We start from the raw sequence: 24,380 nt of genomic DNA on the forward strand, positions 1-24,380 counted from the left end.
GCAGTACAGAGAGTGGAAAATCCTGACGTTGTCTAATACTGTAGTGAAAGCAGAGGAGCATAGTTTAGTATCATTCAGTAGGCAGTGGGCTTTGTGGTAATCAACAAACAAACAAATAAAGAAATAAATAAGATGCAAGGTGGATGTGATGCTCTGCAGGTGCAGTCACAAGCAAATGAGTCATTTGACTCAGGCGCCAGATACCTTTAACTAGAACTACAACACAGGGCTTCTGAGCAGGCAGGATTTGCCATTCCCCAGACTCCTTAATGAGGAGAGTAACGTTACGCTGTAAGATAACAAGCAACAACACACGTCTCGTACACAACACATCATACGTAACGGATTGTATCCAACCATTGAGCGACGCCTTGCAGTTGTTAGAAACGGGACTCATGTTCGGAAGAACGATTATTCAAACCCCCGTTCGGCCATCCACAGTTCCTTTTTTCGTGATTTTCCTAACTCGCTTAGGGCGACTGATGTGACGGCTCCTCTAAAAGACAACGGTCGACTTCTTTCACCAATCCGGTGTTCTGCTCTGTCCCAAATGACCATGTCGTCAATGCGATGTTCAAGCGTCTTCCTTCGCTGTATGAGTTATTGTATCAGGGACGGTTGAAAAATGTTTAGTACTTCTAAAACCCTGCGAAATTTAATAAAATTTTGTCAACCGATCTGACTATAAATCCTAAGAGATTTTTGTCTTACGTAACATTTTTGTCTTATGTCAAATCAGTAATCTGTTTGAAATTTCCTATTGATCCATTTTGCGACCATAATGGCACCGAAACTGAAAACGACAGGGAGAAGACCGGAATACCGAATATTGAGATAAGAGATCGCCGAATGAAAAACAGCTACAATCGTTCGCAGTGGAAAGGTGTCACCACCAGATGAGATACGTGTAAAATTGTACAGAAACCACGTGAAAGAATTTGTTATCATTCCAGCAGCGTTTTATCGTAGGTCCTTGGAGGAACGAAGGGCACCTAGCTACTGGAAAGAAGTGCAGGACATTCGCGTTTTCGAGAACTGTCATAGGACACATGAAGAGTATTATAGGCCTACATCATATATTTCAATCTGTTGTAGAATGATGGAACATACCTTACGCGCATGTATCATGATGGTTTTGGAGAAAGAAAAACCTCTCTAAAAAAAATCAGATCAAAATAGAAAAGATAGCATATGTATAAATAAAAAACACCAAAAAGACGGAGTTTGGAGAATAGCTTTCAAATGAAACAGTTTGTAAAGAAATACAACCACTGACAAGTACAATGAAAAAGAAACAGACCTCTTTCCTTGGACGTTTGATGAGGACAACAGAAAATAGAATTAGCAAGAGAATAATTGGGAAGTTATGGAACAGTAAGAGCGGCATTACATGGATCACAGAGATCAAGGAGGACATGATTAAATTGCAGATTACGGTGGAGGATTTGAAAGGCAAGGCGGACGCGCTCAAGATACTCCAGGACAAAAATATCACACCACCAATAAAAATTAACAAACAGACAATGGGAAGGGTGACTTCGGACGAGGAGATCTGAAAGAATGAAAAAAGTATTCGACTAACAAAAACCAGAAGAATCTAATTCGTAATATTGACTAAAGTAATCCAATCTTGGCCTTAAAATTAAAAAAAAATTAAACACTGATTCCGCAAACAGAGCAGAGATCTAGCGAAACTCAGCTCGATCTGTTTACATCCATGAAATCCACAGCGCTGAAGATGGCTGGCTCTGAGCACTATGGGACTCAACTGCTGAGGTCATTAGTCCCCTAGAACTTAGAACTAGTTAAACCTAACTAACCTAAGGACATCACAAACATCCATGCCCGAGGCAGGATTCGAACCTGCGACCGTAGCGGTCTTGCGGTTCCAGACTGCAGCGCCTTTAACCGCACGGCCACTTCGGCCGGCACAGCGCTGAAGATATCGGGACTAGGGTTGCTGCCGTGTTCGTCGACTTGAGTAAGGCATTTTTCACTGTCCCGCACTGACGTTTAGCGAAAAAAAATAAGAACTTACGATCAGACCAAAGTTACGACTTGCAGATGGAACACAACATGTCTTTCTTAACGGAACAAAATAGAGGGATGTAAAGGTAATTTCGGGAGTACCCAAAGGAAGTGTCATAGAACATTTACCGTTTACAGTGTAGGTAAATGATTTAGCAGAATGCGTCAGAAGCTCTTTAAGGCTGTTCGCAGATGAATTTGTCTATAACAAGGTAGCAACGCCAGAAGACGGTAACGACTTGTAGACGGGTCTACAGAGAATTGATGAATGATGCAGGGACTGGCAGCTGACCCTGAACGTAAACAAATAACACACGGTGCATACATCCACTACTCCAAAACCACACCGTTGATGACAAATTGCTGGGAACAGTATACACAGCAAAATATCTAGGAGTAACTATCCAGAGCGATGTTAAATGGAACGACCACACAAAAAAGTACTACTAAGAAAAGCAGATACGAGCCTAAGATTCGTGGGAATAATCTTAAATGTAATTTATGCATTAACGAAGTGGCTTACAAGGCACCTGTTCGAGCCATTCTGGAATACTGTTTATCAATCTGGGACCCTTTCCAGGTAGCGCTGATGGAAGAGGAAGCGAAGATGTAAAGAGTGGCGGCACCTTTCGTCACGTGATGGTTTACTCGTCGCGAGCGTGTTACAGAGACGCTCAACAAACTCCAGTGGCAGACGTTACCAAGACAGGCGTGGAATTTCGAGACATTACTTTCCGGGAAGAGTCGGACAACGTACTGTTTCTTCTCACAGACATCTAGTGAAATGACCACAACGAGAAAAATTTTGAAACTACGGCTACCATATAGGCTTATCGGCAATCATTCTTCCCCCGCTATGTTCGCGAATCTAGCAGGGAAGGGGGGGATCAGTTAGTTGTACCAGAAGTACCCTCCGCCACATACCGCCAAGTGGTTTGCGGAGTATTGATACAGGTACTGAAATTAACGCCACACAAAATCATTTTTGCTATCGAGAGTCGTGGTAATGTTTCACGTCATTAGGATTGAAGCGCCTAATGAATCTTTTGCTAACTAGCTGATCGTAATAACGGTTTTATTTCGTGCAAATCTCTGGAAATATCGGAGAGACAAAACTGTGTTCCGTACGGTGGCATCTGACGTCTGAAACAAGAGATTGCGCGGCGGCAGGAAAAGAGTTGTTGGCAGCTGTGATGTAAAACCGGCTGGCGTGGCCCTTAGCACGACTTGGAGCGCGCTATCACCGGCCTTGGAGCCACGTAATTCATTGAGGAGGCTGGTTGGTGACGTAGGAGCATGCGCCGCTGCAACCGGTTCCTCGGGGATTTCCGCTCTCGTCGCTGCCAGGTCACTTGCGACCGGGGTGAGCTGACAAACAAGTGCGTGCTGACCTTCCTTATTGTCCATACCGCACACCGCTGAGTGACAGAGCAAAAACGCGTTGGCGTTACGTTCAGCAGAAGCGGCAGCTGTGATGGCGCAATATTAGCGTTTTTGCAAAATCTGGCACTATGGTTCTAACACCAATATCTGTCAACATACATATATAAACTTTCGGACTGGATATAGCATTTACTGTCAATCTTCATTGTAGATGACCATCAGCTGTTTATTTTTATGCTCAATGCTATCAGTAGACCATTATCAAACCGAAGCAAAGCTGACCGAAACCGGCTGTACTGAGCATAAAAATACAGGGTGGCGCACGAAATCTGTTACCAATTGTGCAGCAGTATAAGCAGAGCTTGGAAAAACAAATGAGTTACGAAATGCCGTGTAATTCACGATACTGCTGCTAGGAGACTTGTAAGCAGCAATGGCTGACAATGGAAGACTGACGACACAGCAACGATCAGCAATTGTGTTACTTTTTCATGAAACGAAAAGCTTTGTTGTGACTCAGAGATGTTTTCGACAACAGTTTAACACACGTTGGATCCCTTGCAAGAAGACCATCCACAGGCTGTACGATAAATTTGTACAGGAAGGAACAGTATTAGAAGCAAAGTGACCTTGGCCTAAGCCTGTTTGTTTGCTGGAGAATATTGAAGCGGTAAGAGTTGCTGTAAGAGAAGTCCTGGGAAATCATGTAGAAAGGCAGCAGGGCAACTGGGAATATCCAGACACTCCGTTCAACGCATTCTTAAAAGTGACCTCCATATGTACCCATACCAGATGACCTGTGCACAGAAGCTCACTGAAGAACACAAGCAACAGAGACTACTGTTTGCTCAGTGGGCGGAGGATAGGGAACAAACTCTCAACAACGTTTGGTTTTCAGACGAGGTGCATTTTCATTTAGACGGTGTGTTTAACAAACAAAATGTACGCTTTTGGGCCACTGAAAACCCACAAGTGCTTCATGAACGACAACATTATGCTCCAAGGATTACAGCGTGGGCAGCAATTCCCAGTCACCGATTTATTGGACCCTTTTTCTTTGTAGAAACTGTGAACAGCGAGCGTTATTTGAGCATGCTTCGCAATAGCTTCATTCCACAGATTCTTGCTACTGCCTTGCCCTTCTACACGCAGTGGTTCATGCAAGATGGAGCAAGGCCACATACTGCAAACACTGTGTTGGAGTTTTTACACGACCATTTCGACATGTCGATCATTTCACTCAGGTTTCCAGGTCGCTTCAACGACGGACAAAATTGGCCCCCCAATAGTCCAGACCTCAATGCATGTGACTTTTTTCTTTGGTGGTACCTATAGGAAAAAATTTTCCCGAAACATCCACGTGACTTAATGGAGCTCAGAAGACTTATTCTTCAAGCTTGCAGTGAAATTAGGGAAGATATGTGCCGTAGGGTGTGGTGTCACCGCCAGACACCACACTTGCTAGGTGGTAGCTTAAATCGGCCGCGGTCCATTAGTACATGTCGGACCCGCGTGTCGCCACTGTCAGGATCGCAGACCGTGCGCCACCACAAGGCAGGTCTCGAGAGATGTACTAGCACTCGCCCCAGTTGTACGGACGACACTGCTAGCGACTACACGTACGAAACCTTTCTCTCATTTGCCGAGAGACAGTTAGAATAGCCTTCAGCTAAGTCCATGGCTACGACCTAGCAAGGCGCCATTAACCATATCTGGAGAGAGTCTCACTTGTATTATCAAGAGAAATGTACCACAAAGAATTCAAGTTAAGTATACGAGAAGCTCCGTTCTTTTCTTTATAGCTTTCATCACGTATCCTGTTTCAGACTTAACGCAAGACGGCTTGAGTTGACGCGTGCCCTTTCGGCTACCTCCCTTGTGTCTAGACTGTCTTGTCTAGACACAGCATAGGGTAATCACTAACTTCAGTGTTCTTTGAAGGAAGTTAGGAAACGAAATGGTGGACACATTGAGCATGTGCTGCGTCAGAACAAATCTCCATGGACGGCTCTTCATTGTAGTATATGTTCCTTTCAGATTGTATTGACAATAAAGTTTATATTCAAAAACAAAATGGTAACACATTTCGTGCGCCACCCTGTAAACAGCTGACCGTCATCTACAATGAAGTTTCACAATTGTTTGACAGCTGTAAAGCAGCAAATCTAAATACATAGTATTTAACTCGCAAAAGAAAACACCGATAGCTGCTAACAGTATTCAGTATTTTACTACCACTTTCTATTTCACATGATCACTGTCAGACACAGAAAAATATCATCGTCCTTCTACGTTAACAATCATGAAGCCGAAAATGACTTTTCTGCCTCAAATTATTTACTGTAAAGCCAAATAGGCTTCAAAAAAATAGTATTCTGTATAGTAATGTTAGTAATTAGAGGCAAAACGAGTTTATATAATATAATTAATGATATCCCTTATAGCGTATAGATTTTATGAAGCAGTTATAACAGCAGAGTAACTAACTGAAAATACAATAGTCATTTCCTACATCCAGATTCATTTCAGATAAAGATTCTAGGGTGGTTGTTTTTGTGGCTAAGGATGACAATTTATGGTTCAAACTGGTAGCAAATTACTGTAACTCTTCCTGGCAGCTGTCGGTTAGAGCAGAGGATCAGTACCAATACGATGACAGATACATTTATCTGCCTCCAGGGCAATGTGGTGTGGTATATTCAAGGTCAGGATGTAACCTGATAGCTGTCACGTTTCGAGATAAATTCCTCCATCCGCCGTCCATACCTCACAGGCAATTGTGCTGCATAACAGTGGCGAGAAAATGAAAACCACACTCCTCCTCCCCTCTCTTAAGGCTAACACGATGACTGAAATAAAGTTGCTCCTCCACCTTTACTCTTTAGTTCAGTTGTGTGAGCATCATTCAAAGTCTGCGCACATTAGCGAAAGTATCGTCAGAGAGATCAGGTGCCAATGTGATTTCGTTTGCTGAGATCAGCGTGTGGGCTTTTTTAAGTAATTACAGTGATTTTTTTAAGTAATCAGTCTCCTGACGGGTTCAATACAGCCTGCCACAACTTACTCTCCTGTGCCAACCTCTTCATCTCAACTGTTTGCTGGATGTATTCCAGTCTCTGTCATCCTCTACAGTTTTTACCCTCTACATCTCCCTCTAGTACCATGGAAGTTACTCAGTTATTTATTAACAGATGTCCTGTCATCCTGTCCCTTCTTATCGGTGTTTTCCACATACTCCTTTCCTCTCCAGTTCATAGCAAAACCTCCTTATTCCTTACCTTATCAGTCCACCTAAGTTTCACCATTCGTCTGTAGCATCACATCTCAAATGCTTTGATTCTCTTCGTTTCCGGTTTTCGCACAGTCCAAGTTTCACTACTATAAATTGCTGTGACCCATACAAATTCTCAGAAATTCGTTCCTCAACTTAGGACCTAAGTTTGATACTATAACCGTGGGTGCTGTGTGGGGCGGCGGTGGGGTAAATGGACTGTTGTAGCCTGTTGTGGTGTTGTGCACCACTGAGGGCTATGGTGGGGACGAAGCATCTCCATCGTTTCTAGGTACCCAGTTCAATACAATTCAATACAACACAATGTTTGATACTAGTAGACATCCCTTGACCAAGAATTCCATTCTTTTAGTGCTAGTCTGCTTTTGATGTCTTCCTTGCTCCGACCAGCATGGTCATTTTGCTGCGTAGGTAATAAAATTCCTTTACTCCATCTACTTCACGACAATTGGTCCTGTTGTTAAGTTTCCCACTGTTCTCATTTCTGCTACTTCTCATTACCTTCGACTTTCTTCGATTTACTCTCAATTCATATTCTGTCCTCATAAGAGTGTTCATTCCATTCAGCAGATCCCGAAATTCTCCTTCACTTTCAATGAGGATAGCAGTGACATCAACGAAGTTGTAACGCCGGAAATGCATATCCTCCTATTTCCATCTATTGTACTATAATTTTTTTCCTTGTTTTGTTACCTCAAGATATAACATTTCTGTGTCTTTATATATTGTAATTGTTTTACTATTTGTATATATATATTTATGCATTTATGTCGATGTATAATTGGTTTGTTTTGTAAATATTATTTGTATTTTTACGCTGGGTCTTGCCTAGGGAAAACTATGCTATCGAACGAATACATCGATAGGTCGTGTGGAGAACCAAAGTGCTTAGGATCTTTGGTAGTGTGAACTCGGCCGCGTGGAGCGCGGGCAGAGGAGAGTCTGGCTGGAGGAGGGCAGTGGAGCAGGTGTGTTGTGTGACGCTCCCACGAGTTGCTGCGCTTTCGGGGTTTGGCAGCATGTAATTGCGCTCGACTTGCTATGATAGTTTCTGACATGGTATCGCGGACGGGAAGCATTAGCTGGCGCACATCAAGAGCCCGTTTCGCCTGGTGACCGTGTCGAGAAGAAGGCGCGCCAACATCCATCTTCTGCAACAGCGACGGCCGACAATGAGTGACTGTCGCCACCTCCTCGACGGACGACTTCAAACCTTCAATCAACCAACAAGGAAGACTGAAAGCACGTAAAGTTTTAGAACTGTATGGCAGACCTCAGCTTTTCAATCTATTTTATTAGCATCAGTAAAAATACAGCAACTTAGCATGAACCTTTGTTGCTCATTGTCCCAATTGCATAACCAAGCAGGGTCCCTTCATTTTCAGAAATGAACCCGACTGTCGTTGAAATTCAAACGCCAGCATTAAAGTAATATAATTCCATTTCACTGCTTTAATTTCAAAGTTCAGTTAAGGTATTCATAGCTGGCTACAACATTTAGATTACACGAGCACAAATTAAGAGCGCGAGTTTTGTTAGCATATTTTAGCTTACCTGTGACTGCAGCTCAGCTTGGTCCGTACTAAATGTTACTATTGTTAACTGTCCAGAATCATTTAATTCAAGTTCAAAGTTAAATCTCTTATTTCTAAATTGCGTAGATTCAAGTAGCTTTTGAAATGATTGTTGAGGTAGCCCAAGACTAACCTTATTTTACTGAATTTCGTAGTGCTTCAGAAAAAAATCTCACTATTAATTTCAGTCACTAAATTAACTTTCCATTTTCCGGTTTTATTAATTCTTTTGCTAAATTAAGTCAGAGTGTAGCGAAATTTATTACTTCTGACAAACTTTCAGTTTTCACACTACACGTGTCAACCTTCAGTTGCCACGCTTCTAGTGCTAATTATATGAGTAATAACCTTTCTTTTTCAGTTACTGTAGTAATTGTCCATAGGACTGGCGACCGTAATTTCCCCCAAATCTCAAATATCTAATTACCGCTAGTTAATTGTTAACGTAACGGCCGCACATTTACTTTCTTTATCAACTTTACCCCTTTTCAAAATTAATTTCCACCAGTTTTATTTGCATTTTTCCTTTCATTTAGATGTAACCCTTTCCTCCCTCTTTACCGACAGATTAACTTCGGTGACGATTGCTTTTCCCAAATTTCCATTAGGTACACGCAGTTTAATTTTTCACTGTCATTAAGGTCGATAAGTGAGGAGGAGGTAACAAACTGTATCATTGATATCCTTTCACCTTGAATTTTAATTCCACTCCTGAACCTTTCTTTTACTTCCCTTATTACTTCTTCGATGTATAGCTTGAACAGTAGGGGCTACAGACTACATCCATGTCTTACACCATTTTTAATCCGAGCACTTCGCTTGTGGTCTTCCACTCTTATTATTTACTCTTGGCTCTTGTACATGTTATATATTACCCGTCTCTCCCTATAACTTATCCCTATTTTCCTCAGACTCGAACATCTTGCACCATTTGACATAGTCGAACGCTTTGTTCAGGTCGACATACACTATGAACGTGTCTTGATTTTTGTTTAGTCATATTTCCATTATGAATCGCAACGTCAGCATTGCCTCTCTCGTTTCTTTAGCTTTCCAGAAGCAAAACGTATCGTCATTTGACACATCCTCAATTTTTTGTTTCCAGTCCTCTGTATATTATTTTTGTCTGTATCTTCACTGCAAGAGCTGTTAAGCTGATTGTGCTATAATTCTCGCACATTTCAGCTTCTGCGGTCTACGGAATTGTGTGGATGATATTTTTCCGGAAGTCAGATGGTACATCGCCAGGCTCATACATTTTACGCACCAACGTGAATAGTCGTCTTGTTGTCACTTTCCCCAATTATTTTAGAAATTCTGACGGAATGTTATCTATCCCTGCTGCCTTAGTTGATTGCTTGCTGTCGATTCTGAGGAGAACAACCCTATCACTTAACTATTCACAGTAACACACTCACTGCCATACCTTCCTATTCACAGCAAGTCTAACTCCTGTTTCACTATTCTTTGCTGCTGTTCATATTACCCTGTACTCATATGATGAGAAGTCATTCCCTTCTTTCCATTTCACTTCACTGACACCCGCACGATATCTAGACTGAGGTTTAGCATTTCCCTTTTCAGATTTTCTAGCTTCCCGAGCACGTTTAAGCTAATGATGTTCCATGCCCCGATTGCAGAACGTTACCCTTCCGTTGCTGGTTACGCAATCTTTTTCTCACGGTCTCCCCTCCCCCCGCACCCTTTGGCAGTCCCGTCCCAGAGCTCTGAATGTGTAATTATTAGGGAATCTTTTTCCAATGGAGAGATCATCATGACACTATATCAAATACAGGTCACATGTCCTGTGGATACGCATCATGTGTATTTTATACGGTGGTTTTCATTGCCTTCTGCATCCTCATGCCGTTGATCATTGTTGATTCTTCTGCCTTTAGGGGCAGTTTCCAACCCCAATGGCAAGAGAGTGCTCTGACTGTCTGTCAACTGCCCCGTCCTCTTTGATAATGCCGTTGCAGAATGAGGGTGACTTTTTATGCCTGAAGTCTTCATCTTTGAATGCTGATTGTTATTCAAACTTCAAGCAGTGGCGGGTTCCGTACCCAGCACTGAGGACGTTTTGATTACTAATCAAAGACGCTACACCTAGACCAGTGATGTGTGTGATTAATTAGTTTCTGGTTTATTAACAGAATCTATATGTAATGCTTTCTTTCTTTGTCAACATAATCTGGTTTATTTACAACTAGCCTTTTCCCCGTGGCTTCACCTGCGAATGCATTCGACACGTATAGTGAAGACATTCCACTCCCTTCTCTGTTTCCACCTCTTCCTCCCTCTGTATGTCCACATCACACCATCTCTGTCTACATCCTCCGCCACACTCTCTCCGCCTCTTTATCTCCTCCTCGACCCTTTTTTGTCAATTTCCTTCCACCCCTCTCTCTGACCATATCGTCCTCCTCATCCCTCTGATCATATCCTCTTCCCCCTGTCCATTTCTATTCCTGCTGCTCAATCTTCCTTTCCCACCTGCCCACTACCTCTCTGTGTTTCCACATATCTCGTGGATATACCTCACCTCCCCTCTTCTGTCCATTACCACCTCCTGCTTGCTCTGTTCATCTCTCAACTTGCCCCTAGCCATGTTCATTGGCACGTGTAGCCTATGCAAAACGGTTCAGCAAAATCAAACCGACACTATTCCCACAAAACGCCTGTCATGCAGGACAGGCTGTCACAGTTGCCTGGAAATTATTTATTTGTCCTTAATGTACCAGCTGCAATTCAAAGCAGGTCGATAAAGCATGCTATACTAATCTGACTTTGGCCCAACACACGTCTTGCAGGGCAGCCTACATGATGGGGCCTAACCATTTCTTGCCACTGACACACAGGCTGCCCCTTCAAAGCATATTGATTTCGCAGACCCATTCTGTTCCTAAACAACCTGCCTTTCATGCAGGGCAAACTATATGCCACATGATGGAAAAACGTGTGTATCTCCATTCCTACTGGAGCTAGGACATTATGGACCTCACAGCGATGATACTCATGAGGCCTGCTGTTTCTCTGCCAAGTATTGTTGAACTCGATTCAGGAATTTGGGAGGAGATCCCGGACACACACACACACACACACACACACACACACACACACACACTTACTCTCTCTCTTAATATGTATAACAGTATGTGTTTATCGTATTTTTTCTCTGCTAACAAATTTTTGCAAAACATTAATGCCTAACAAATTTTTTGATGAGGGGCTACTTTAATAATTAATAGGAAACGTATAGATATATTGAAGAATAGATTTTACACTAATACATACAAATTTATTTTGTACAGAGGTACTTTAATAATAATGCCTAGAAACTTACATATGGATATACGATCAAGTCAGGCACAAACATACTAACCTATTTACGCTATGACAAATGGTCCACGCTATTCTGCATACATTTGCACAAACGTCCTCTTTTTACAGATAAACACCCATCCAGTGTATTTCTCTCAATCTCCCAAGCGAGTAGTGTGAGAATGGAAAGGTCCCCATCGTGTCCTCATGGCGCAACAGAACGGTTTCCAGTTGCAGTACAGTGTGAACCACATGGTCTCTCAATCAAATGCTTACTTGATGTATGCTAAGCGGAGTACTGACAACACATCAAGCAGGCATTCCTTGTAACCATCGATCACGACAGCCATTAGGGGGACGCGATGCACATCTTTTGTACACATTTGGGTGGGATCTGTGTCTGTACGATATGTATACATTTTTATCTGAGACCCACAAACTCCACAACCTGCGACCAGTTCACCTTAAAATTTGTCAGAGTGACACCTTAATACGTCATACGGATTATAGCATTTTACTCAATAGGTGAACATGTCTGTATCGATATAATGCAACTTCTGATCAGCGAAATTTGGTTTCATAAATTGATAGTGTGTCCTCCTCCATGAACCATGGAGCTTACCATTGGTGTGGAGGCTGGCGTCGCTCAGCGATACAGACAGCATTACTGTAGGTGCAAACACAATGGAGGCTTTCTGTTGAAAGGCCAGACAAACATGTGGTTCCGGAAGAGGGGCAGCAGCCTTTTCAGTAGTTGCAGGGTAGTCTGAGTGATTGACTGATCTGGCCTTGTAACATCAACCAAAATGGTCTTGCTGTGCTGATATTCCAAACGGCTGAAAGCAAGAGGAAACTACAGCCGTAATTCCTCTGGAGGGCATGCAGCTTTACTGTATGGTTAAGTGATGATGGCGTTGTCTTGGGTAAAATAATCTGGAGGTAAAACAGTCCCCCATTCGGATCTCCTGGAGGGGCTACTCAGGAAGCTGTCGTTATCAGGTTCAAATGGCTCTGAGCACTATGGGACTTAACATCTATGGTCACCAGTCCCCTAGAACTTAGAACTACTCAAACCTAACTAACCTAAGGACATCACACACATCCATGCCCGAGGCAGGATTCGAACCTGCGACCGTAGCGGTCGCCCGGTTCCGGACTGAGCGCCTTAACCGCGAGACCACCGCGGCCGGCTCGTTATCAGGAGAAACAAAGCTAGCGTTCTGCGGATCGGAGCGCGGAATGTCAGGTCGCTTAATCGGGCAGGTAGGTTAGAAAATTTAAGAAGAAAATTGGGAAGGTTATCGTTAGGTATAATGGAATTAGTGAAGTTCGGTGGCAGGAGGAACCACACTTCTGGTCAGGTGAATGCGGGCTTATAAATACAAAATCAAATATCGGTAATAACTGAGTAGGTTTAATAATGAATAAAAAAAATAGGAGTACGGGTAGGCTATTACCAACTGAATAGTGAACGCATCATTGTAGCCAAGATAGACACGAAGCCCACGCCTACCACAGTAGTACAAGATTCTATGCCAACTACCTCCGCAGATGATGAAGAGATTGAAGAAATGTATGATCCCATAAAAGAAATTATTCATATAGTTAAGGGAGACGAAAACTTAATAGTCATAGGGGACTGGAATTCGACAGTAGGGAAACGACGAGAAGGAAAAGTAGTCGGTGAATGTAGACTGGAGGTAGGGAGTGAAAGTGGAAGCCGCCACGTAGAATTTTGCAAAGAGCATAACTTAATCATAGCTAACACCTGGTTTAAGAATCATGAAAGAAGGTTGTATACATGGAAGAGGCCTGGAGACACAGTAAGGTTTCAGATAGATGGTACAATGGTAAGACAGAGATTTAGGAACTAAGTTTTAAATTGTAAGACAGATCGAGGGGCAGATGTGGACTCTGACCACAATTTGTTGGTTATGAACTGTAGATTAAAACTGAAGAAACTGCAAAAACGTAGGAATTTAAGGAGATTGGACCTGTATAAACCGAAAGAACCAGAGGTTGTAGACAGTTTCAGAGAGACCATTAGGGAACGATTGACAAGAACACAGGAAAGAAATAAAGTGGGAGAAGAGTGGGTAGCTTTGAGAGATGAAATAGTGAAGGCAGCAGAGGTTCAAGTACGTAAAAAGATGAGGGCTAATAGAAATCCTTGGGTAACAGAAGAGATACTGAATTTAACTGATGAAAGTAGAAAATATAAAAATGCAGTAAATGAAGCATGCGAAAAGGAATTCAAACGTCTCAATAATGAGATCGATAGGGAGTGCAAAATGGCTAAGCAAGGATGGCAGAGAACAAATGTAAGGATGTAGGAGCGTAAGATAGATGCTGTCTACACGAAAATTAGAGACACCTTTGGTGAAAAGAGAATCACCTGTTTGAATATCAAGTGATCAGATGAAAAACCAGTCCTAAACAAAGAGGGAAACCAGAAAGGTGAAAGGGGTATACATAGGACCTACACAAGGGCGATGTACTTCAGGGTAATAGTATGGAAATGCAAGAGAACGTAGATGCAGATGAGAAGGGAGATGTGCTACTGCGTAAAGAACTTGACAGAGCACTGAAAGACCTAACATCGAAAAAAGGCCCCAGGAGTAGCCATCCTTCCATTAGAATTACTGATAGCCTTGGGATAGCCAGCCATGACAAAACTCTTCGATGTGGTGAGCAAGATGTGTGAGACAGTCTAAATACTCAAGAGTTCAAGAAGAATATAATTCCAATCCCAAGGAAAGCAATGTTGACAGGTGTGACAATTACCGAACTATTAAAATACTAACACGAATTCATTACAGACGAAGGGAAAAGATTGGTAGAAGCTGACCTCAGGGAAGATCAGTTTGGATTCCGTAGAAATGCTGGAACACCCGAGGAAATACTGACCCTACGGGTTATCTTAGAAGATAGGTTAAGGAAAGGCAAACCTACGTTTCTAGCAGTTGTAGACTTAGAGAAAGCTTTTGACAATGTTGACTGGAATAATCTCTTTCAAATTCTGAAGGTTTCAGAGGTAAAATAAAGAGAGTGAGAGGCTATTTACAATCTGTACAGAAACCGAATGGCACTTACAAGAGTCGAGGAACATGAATGTGAAGCAGTGATTGAGAAGTGAGTAAGACAGGGTTACAGCCTATCCTGAATGTTATTTAATCTGTACATTGAGCAAGCATCAAAGGAAACAAAAGAAAAATTTGGAGTAGGAATTAAAATCCATGGAGAAGAAAGAAAACCTTTGAGGTTTGCTGATGATATTGTAACTCTGTCAGAGACAGCAAATGACCTGGAAGAGGAGTTGAACGGAATTGACAGTGGCTTGAAGGGAGGATGTAAAGCTGAAAATCAAGAAAGGCAAAACGAGAATGATGGAACGTTGTTGTTGTTGTGGTCTTCAGTCCTGAGACTGGTTTGATGCAGCTCTCCATGCCACTCTATCCTGTGCAAGCTTCCTCATCTCCCAGTACCTACTGCAGCCTACATCCTTCTGAATCTGCTTAGTGTATTCATCTCTTGGTCTCCCTCTACGATTTTTACACTCCACGCTGCCCTCCAGTACTAAATTGGTGATCTCTCGATGCCTCAGAACATGTCCTACTAACCGATCCCTTCTTCTCTTCTCCCCAATCCTATGCAATACCTCCTCATTAGTTACATGATCTACCCGTTTAATCTTCAGCATTCTTCTGTAGCGCCACATTTCAAAAGCTACTATTCTCTTCTTGTCTAAACTATTTATCGTCCATGTTTCACTTCCATACATGGCTACACTCCATACAAATACTTTCAGAAACGACTTCCTGAAACTTAAATCTATACTCGATGTTAACAAATTTCTCTTCTTCAGAAACGCTTTCCTTGCCATTGCCCGTCTACATTTTATATCCTCTCTACTTCGACCATCATCAGTTATTTTGCTCCCCAAGTAGCAAAACTCCTTTACTACTTTAAGTGTCTCATTCCCTAATCTAATTCCCTCAGCATCACCCGACTTAATTCGACTACATTCCAGTATCGTTGTTTTGCTTTTGTTGATGTTCATCTCATACCCTCCTTTCAAGACACTGTCCATTCTGTTCAACTGCTCTTCCAACTCCTTTGCTGTCTCTGACAGAATTACAACGTATGGAACGTAGTCGTATTAATTAGGCGATGCTGCGGAAATTAGATTAGGAAATGAGACACTCAAAGTAGTAGATGGGTTTGTTATTTGGGAAGCAAAATAAAAAATGGTTCAAATGGCTCTAAGCACTATGGGACTTAACATCAGAGGTCATCAGTCCCCTAGACTTAGAATTACTTAAACCTAACTAACCTAAGGACATAACACACATCCATGCCCGAGGCAGGAATCGAACCTGCGACCGTAGCAGCAGCGCTGTTCCGGACTAAAGCGCTAGAATCACTCAGCCACAGCGGCCGGCAAGAAAAATAACTGATGATGGTCGAAGTAGAGAGGATGTAAAATGTAGACTGGCTATGGCAAGGAAAGCGTTTCTGAAGAAGAGGAATTTTTAACATCGAGTATAGATTTAAGTGTCAGGAAGGCCTTTCTGTTCAAAAATGTGTGTGATATCTTATGGGACTTAACTGCTAAGGCCATCAGTTCCTAAGCTTACACACTACTTAACCTAATTATCCTAAGGACAAACACACACACCCATGCCCGAGGGAGGACTCGAACCTCCGCCAGGACCAGCCGCACTGTCCCTGGCTGCAGCGCCTTAGACCGAGGCCTTTCTGAAAGTAAATGTACGGAGTGTAGCCATGTATGGAAGTGAAACGTGGATGATAAATAATTTAGACAAGAAGAGAGTAGAAGCTTTGGAAATGTGGTGCTGCAGAAGAATGCTGAAATTAGATGGGTAGATCAAGTAACGTAACTAATGAATAGGTACTGAACAGAGCTGTGGCACAACTTGACCAGAAGAACGGATCGGTTGGTAGGACACGTTCTGAGGTGAACAATTTAGTACTGGAGGGAAGCTTGGAGGGTAAAAATCGTAGAGGGAGACCAAGAGATGAACACACTAAGCAGATTCAGAAGGATGTAGGTTGCAGTAGTTACTCGGAGATGAAGAGGCTTGCACAGGATAGAGTAGCATGGAGAGCTGCATCAAACCAGTCTCTGGACTGAAGATTACAACAATAATAACTTCATAGTGAAATCTGTACACATGGAATTTTGGAAGGTACAGTATACACATAAATACATAAACTGGTTTCGTGAACTTTACCAAAACCTTAACCACCTCCAGAGTGAGTTATCTTTGACTGAACACTGAGGCCAATTTGAAATTTGGCCTGACGATTAACCCCTTGCGCCGTAACGCTCTCCTAGCGTCTTTATTATGCGAACTTAGCTATAGTTCCTCGAATTCTCCAAGGTTTTGCTATGTACTGACTTTGTCATTAATTTAAATAAAGCATTTTCAGAATCACGTGTCACTAGAGCCCTTCTTTGGCTGTTAAAATTTATGATCTGCTTGAACCAGCATGTCTAACTGAAGGACATAGCACAGGTGGCTCTAATAAGTTTCACCCCTAAACCGGGGCACTGCTGGAGGTTTCTGTAATTTATATCTCTTTTCATCTCCCTGTGTCATCAGGTTGGGGATGGAATCAGTGTGCGGAAATAGTCGCTCCAGACGTAGTGGCAGGCCACTGTGCGTGTCGTGCAAACTATTAGGATATACCAGTTATGCCCCCACAACTTATCCTACACTAGAATTCACAGTCAGATCTTGCAACTTTTCCAGCTTGACGATTTCTTCATCAGACAACCATCAAAACCTTCCGATCAGCAGAGACTGTTGCAGGGTGCAACGCTATCACACACGACACTACCAATATAATTTCTCAAGCAGAAATCGCAAAAGTGCTCAACGATGAAACGAACAGCACATCCCTCAGATTGTGGAAAAACAGGTATGTGTTGTAGCAGTTGATATTTCAAGTTGTGGGCTTTACCACGGAACTTCCCCGTCAGATGACAGGGGTCTCTGCGTTGAATTTCTGTTTTTCGATCCAATAAACGACCGCAAATATGACAATAAACTGCTTTCTCGTATAATTTGTCATTCTCCTGTGATTATGTCGTGGGAATGTCGCCGCGATAAATCTGTGACTAGTCATACGACCATATATGTTCAGATGATCATGTTCTTCTGCTTTCCCTGTATGCGATATCAATCTTCAATATGGTGCCACTTGAAACAGTAAACATTTGAGCTATGTTGGTTGTGCAACCACCCACCACACAAACAGTAACAGTTTGTCCACGTTCACAAATACCAGCGTCAAAATTAAACCAATTGTTTCACAAAATGGTAGTTACGCATGACAGGTTAATTCCCTTCCCGTGATCTAGGGGTAACGTCTTTGATTAGTAATCAAAAAGTGCTCAGATGAGTATAGGGGTAGTATCAACAGGAGCAGAGCATGGTATAAAGGGAATAGGATTCGTTATGAATATGTAGGTAGAGCTGAGAGTAAGTTACAGTGTACGATTCAGTAATGGGGTTGTTCTCATCAGAATCGACAGCAAACCAAGCCGAAAACGGTGTTTAGCAATACATGCCGAAATCGCAAGCAGAGGATGAAGTGATAGAAAAGTATATTGAACGAGTAATTCAGTACTAAAGGGAAATGAAAATCTAATATTCATGGAGGACTGGAATGCGGTTGTATGAGGAGTAGTAGAAGAAAGGGTTACGGGAGAAATGGACTTGGTATTACATCTACATGGACACTCTGCAAATCACATTTAAGTTCCTGGCAGAGGGGTCTCGTATTTTATTTTGATGATCGTTTCTTCTCCTTATGTAGGTCGGCGTTAAAACATATTTTCGCATTCGGAGGAGGAAGTTGTTGATTGAAATTTCGTGAGAAGACTCCTCGGCAACAAAAAACGCCTTTGTTTTAATGATGTCCACCCCAAATCCTGCATAATTTCAGTGACACACTCTCCCCCATTTCGCGATAATCCAAGACGTGCTGCCCTTCTTTGAAATTTCTCGATTACTCCCTCAGTCCTATCTGGCAAGGATCCCACACCGCGCAGTAGTATTCCAAAACAGGATGGACAGGCGTAGTGTAGGCAGTCTCTTTAGTAGATCTGTTTCATTTCCTAAGTGTCCTACCAATAAAACGCTCTTTAGTTAGCCTTCCTCCACATTATTTTCTACATGTTCCTTCCAGTTTAAGTGGTTTGTATTTGTAATTTCTAGGTATTTAGTTGAATTTACGGCCTTTAGATTTGATTTATCGTGTAACCGAAGTTTAACGGATTCCTTTTAGCACTGATGTAAATGACCTCACACTTCTCGTTATTTAAGATCAATTGCCAATTTTAGCACCATACAAATATCTTTTTTAAATTGTTTTCCAATTTGTTTTCATCTTCTAATGATATTACTAGTCGATAAACGACAGCGTATCTGCAAACAATCTAAGACGGCTGCTCAGATTATCTCCTAAATCCTTTATACAGATGAGGAGGAGCAAAAGGTCTGTAACACTACCTTGGGGAATGGCAGAAATCACTTCTGTTTTACTCGATGACTTTCCGTCAATTACTACGAACTGTGACCTCACTGAGAGGAAATCACGAATCCAGTCACATAACTATGTCGATATTCCATAGTCACTACAAACCGGTTGTGTGGTACAGTGTCAAAAGCCTTCTGGAAATCTGGAAATACGGAATCAATTTGAAATGCCTTGTCCCAGAACTTTGTTTTTTAAATCTCTGTACACTGTGAATCAACAGACCGTTCTCTTCGAGATAATTAATAATATTCGAACTCAATATATGTTCCGAAATCCTGCTGCCAACAGAGATAATGATATGGACCTGTAATTTAATTAGATTACTCCTACTAACTTTCTTGAATATTGGCGTGACCTGCGCAACTTTCCAGTCTTTGGGTACGGATATTTCGTTGAGCGAACAGTTTTATACGATTGTCAAGTATGGAGCTACGAAAGGAACCTAACTGGTATACAGTCTGGACCAGAAGATTTGCTTCTGTTCAGTGATTTAAGTTGCTTCACTACTCCGAGGATATCTATTTCTATGTTACTCATGTTTGCAGCTGTTTTTCTGGAATATTTACTTCGTCTTCTTTGGCGAACGCATTTCGGAAGGCTGTGTTCAGTAACTCTGCTTCGACAGCACTGTCGTCAATCGCATTTCACTTCTATCGCGTAGAGGAGGCATTGATTGGGTCTTGTCGCTAGCATACTTTACATAAGGCCGGAATCTCTTTGGATTTTCTGCCAGGTTTAGAGACAGAGTAGGAACGAGTGAGGAGAAATATAGAGTTCTACAATAAATATCGTTTAGTAATAGCGAATACTATATTCAAGAATCACAAGAGGAGAAGGTGTACTTGGGAAAGGCCCGAAGATGAGGGAAGATTTGAGTGAGATTAAATCATGGTCATGCAGAGATTCGGAAATCGGATACTAGATTTAAAGTTGACCCGGAAGTAGATATAACCTCACATCACAGTTTAGTAATTGTGAAGAATAGGCTAAAGTTTATAGAGACTAGTCGGAAAGAATCAATACGCAACGAAGTGGGATGCGAAAGTACTAAGGAATGAAGAGGCACGCTGGAAGTTCTCTGAGGCTATAGACATTGCAATAATGAATAGCTTAGTAGGCACTTCAGTTGAAGAGGGATGGACATCTTTAAAAAATCGCTGTCACAGAAGTTGTAAGGAAAACAGTAGGTGCAAAGAAGGTAACTGCGAGGAACCCAAAGATAACACAAGAAATACTTCAGTTGATCTACGAAAGAAGGAAATATAAAAATGTTCAGGGAAATTCAGGAATACAGAAATAAAAGCCACTTAGGAACAAAATAAATAGGAAGTGTTGGCAGAAGAGATACATAACATTCCATCGGAATTTCTAGAATCACTGAAGGCAGTAGCAGCAAAATGACGATTCATGTTTGTGTGTAGCATGTATGAGACTAGCGACATGCCACCAGCTTTCGAAAAAATATCGTCCATACAATTCCGAAAATTGCAAGAGCCGACGAGTGCGAGAAGTACTGCACGACCAGCTTAACAGTTCATGCATCCAAGTTGGTGACAAGAATAATGTACAGAAGAATGGAAAGTAAAACTGAGGACGTGTTAGATGACGATCAATTTGGCTTTAGGAAAGTTAGAGGCACCAGAGAGGAAGTTCTGACGATGCGGTTGATAATGCAAGCAAGATCGAAGAAAAATCAAGACTCGTTTATACGATCTGGATGAAACGTTCGGAATTCCAAGAAAAATCGGGGTCATGTATAGGGAAAGGTGGATAATATACAATATGTACAAGAAAGAAGAGGAAAAAGATAGGAGTGGAAGACCAACAATGAGGTGCTCTGATTAAAAAAGTGTAAGGCAGAGGTACAGTCTTTCTCCCCTACTGTTCAATACAAACATCGAATAATCAGTTAGGGAAATAAAAGATGGTTCGAGAGTGGGATTTAAATTGTGAGGGAGAAGGAATATCAACGACAAAAATTCGTTGATAACATTGCTATTCTTAGTGAAAGTGAAGATGAATCACAGGATCTGTTGAATGGAATGAACGCTCTTATAAATACAGAATATGGACTGAGAGTAAATCAAAGACGGAAGTATTGAGAAGTAGCATAAATGAGAAGAGCGAGAAATTGAACATCAGAATTGGGGATCACGAAGTAGATGAAGTTAAGGAATTCTACTACCTAGGCAGCACAATAACGCAGGTCGGACAGAGCAAGGAGGACACAAAAGCAGACTAGTACTGGCAAAGATGACATTTTTGCCCAAGAGAAATGTGATAATATGAAACATAGGTCTTAGTTTGAGAAAAAAATTTCTGAGAACGTACATTTGGAGCAGCAGAGCATTGTACTTTAGTCAGAAGTGAACTGTGGGAAAATCGGAAAACACATAGAAAAAATCAAAGATGAAAAATAAGAACCAGCATACTGTAAACAGTTATGAATTCTGAAGTAAATCATTATTCGTTAAAGTGTGATATCATCTACAAGACGGTCATGTGCTTTTTAAAACCGTTCGCCTGATACGAGCTCTTCTTGTTGACACCGCTTGGGCGAACTGCGTGTGAAATCCCACAGCAAATCTGAATTTGCCGTCTTTTTCTTTCCTTACCATGCACTGCAATGGTAGCACATATTAGCAGCCACAAGATGGTTCAACACTCAGACATCGCAGGTCGTTCCACGAAGATGATATTTCCGTATTTTGGCTGTTCAACAGTAATAAGTTTTTTTCTCAGATGACACTGGTATTGGAATACAAGAAACTGCAAATAATGTCTTTCGAAGTGTTATTCAGTGGTTTGCTGAAACTTGTCTATAGATTTGAAAAATACACAACTCATATGTGTTAGTACTATATCAATGATGAGGAAATTATAAGTAGTGTGGAAACTTCATAGTTTTTAGGAATTCAGAGTGGTGAGAAATTAACAGGAGAAACACTTGAACTCCTAAAACAGCAGAAGTCATCCACGTTTGTACTTCGAATCATTGCTACTCCTGGGAAGAGACAAATCGGTAAATTAACATACTTGGCGAATTTTCGTTCAATACCACAGGTGGAAGCACAAGCGGCCAAAGACACTACTAGCTAGGGCATAGCCACCTATGGTAAACTAACATACGCAAACAAGCGACAAACGTTGGCAAGCCCCTGCATATCAGCAACACTGACTGGTAACTACCAGCTGCTATTAGAGCCGACCAACAGGCCACAGCAGGGACACCGACGAGCTCGCTCACAGACGCACAAACAATCTGTCAACATTCCCTCACACTGTGCTTCCGGTATATGCCCTATCGGACACAAGATCGATAGCAAACCTAACTTTTGCAGGTTGCTGACGCTGAATGAGGACTCTGTACCAGCACCCAGCGCCAGCCGCCGAGCAGCACAAACGCACAACGTCAAGGTATCGACATGCAAGATACCCACTACTAACAAAGCCTATCCTTGCACAACCTATTGCAGGCAGCAAGACAACCGCTACTGCTCTTACCACCCGACCTAACTATCGCAGAGGCCTCTACCAGTTTTTCCATTCGTCTCCTAGTATTTTGCAACCGCGACTCTTTAAACAGATAGCTCAGTAATTCTCACACCTGTCAGCACCTGCTTTCTTTGGAATTGGAATTATTACATTCTTGAAAAATGACAGCACAAAATATCCTAATCTGCTTCTTGAAGACCCACACAACTGTCAACATTAGAAAATACCAGTTTTTCCATTCGTCTCCTAGTATTTTGCAACCGCGACTCTTTAAACAGATAGTTCAGTAATTCTCACACCTGTCAGCACCTGCTTTCTTTGGAATTGGAATTATTACATTCTTGAAAAATGACAGCACAAAATATCCTAATCTGCTTCTTGAAGACCCAATGTTCTCCCCATCCTCCGAGTTGCACCACTAGTTGTCATATGTTGGCACTGGTCTGAAACAGTCTGCTGAGAGGCGTGGCGCTCGGGTGTCGGCCAACGGTATTCCCCGCCGAGACCATTAAGATGCGTGCCCATTCGGCCTCGATACCGTGACGTCATCCAGGGACTCCTCTCACTGCGCGCCTGCTGCGGCTGTTGCCCTCGTGTCCTCGCTGACGTGTCCTCGCTGACGTGTCGTCGCTGTATCATTCAGCACTGTGCTGTCTAATCAGTGATACACTGAGACTGTTCATCTAATACGTGCCAGGTGTAGACCGGCTTGCGGAATGTTGATTACTATGTTACCTATTCCCTACCAACCTGCAAGTGTTCTTCACGAGGTACTCGTAAAGCGGTTTACGGTCACAACACTATGGCCTGAACCATAGGTGCATTGCACGTGTAGAAAAAGTCATCGCCTTTACTATATGATTTTGCAGTACCTTTGTTGATCAGAAACCGATGCAATGTTCCTTCGTGCATCGACTGCAGCTGTTACGAAATACATGAAATGCATTCGCAGTTACAAATATGGGGAATCATCAACAGCGTAGTCGAACGACGACTATGAGAATTTGCGCCGGATCGATATTCAAGAAAGGCAATAGAAGTAATCCGCTAAACTACAGGGCCATATAATTTAAGTCGATATGCAGCAGGATTTTGGAACACATATTGTTTTCGAAGATTATGAATTACCTCGAAGAGGACGCTGTATTGACAAACAGTCAATGTGGATTTAGAAAACATCTTTCTTGTGAAACACAACTACCCCCTTACTAACATGAAATGATAAGTGCAATTGACAAGGGATTTCAAACCGATTCCGTGTTTCTACATTTCCAAAACGCTTTTAACACTGTACCTCACAAGTAGCTTGTAATCAGATTGCCTGCTTATGGAATATCGCATGAGTTATGCGACTGGATTCGTGATTTCCTGTCAGAGAGTGCACAGTTCGGAGTGGCTGACGGAAAGTCATCAAGCAAAACAGAACTGATTTCTTGAGTTCCCCAAGGTAGTGTTTCAGGCCCTCTGCTGTTATCTGTAAAACCGGTATAGCCGATTTAGGAGACAATCTGAGCAGCCGCCTTATGTTGTTTGCAGATCATGCTGTCATTTATCGTCTAGTAAAGTCACCATAAGATAAAAAAGATTGCAAAGCGATTTAGAAAAGACATCTATATTGTGGAAAAATTGGCAATTGACTCTAAATAGTGAAACCTATGAAGTGATACACATGAGTGCTAAAAGGAATCCGTTAAACTTCAGTTACACGATAACTCAAT

The sequence above is a fragment of the Schistocerca nitens genome, chromosome 8 (assembly GCF_023898315.1).
Source record: "Schistocerca nitens isolate TAMUIC-IGC-003100 chromosome 8, iqSchNite1.1, whole genome shotgun sequence".
Lineage (NCBI taxonomy): Eukaryota > Metazoa > Arthropoda > Insecta > Orthoptera > Acrididae > Schistocerca > Schistocerca nitens.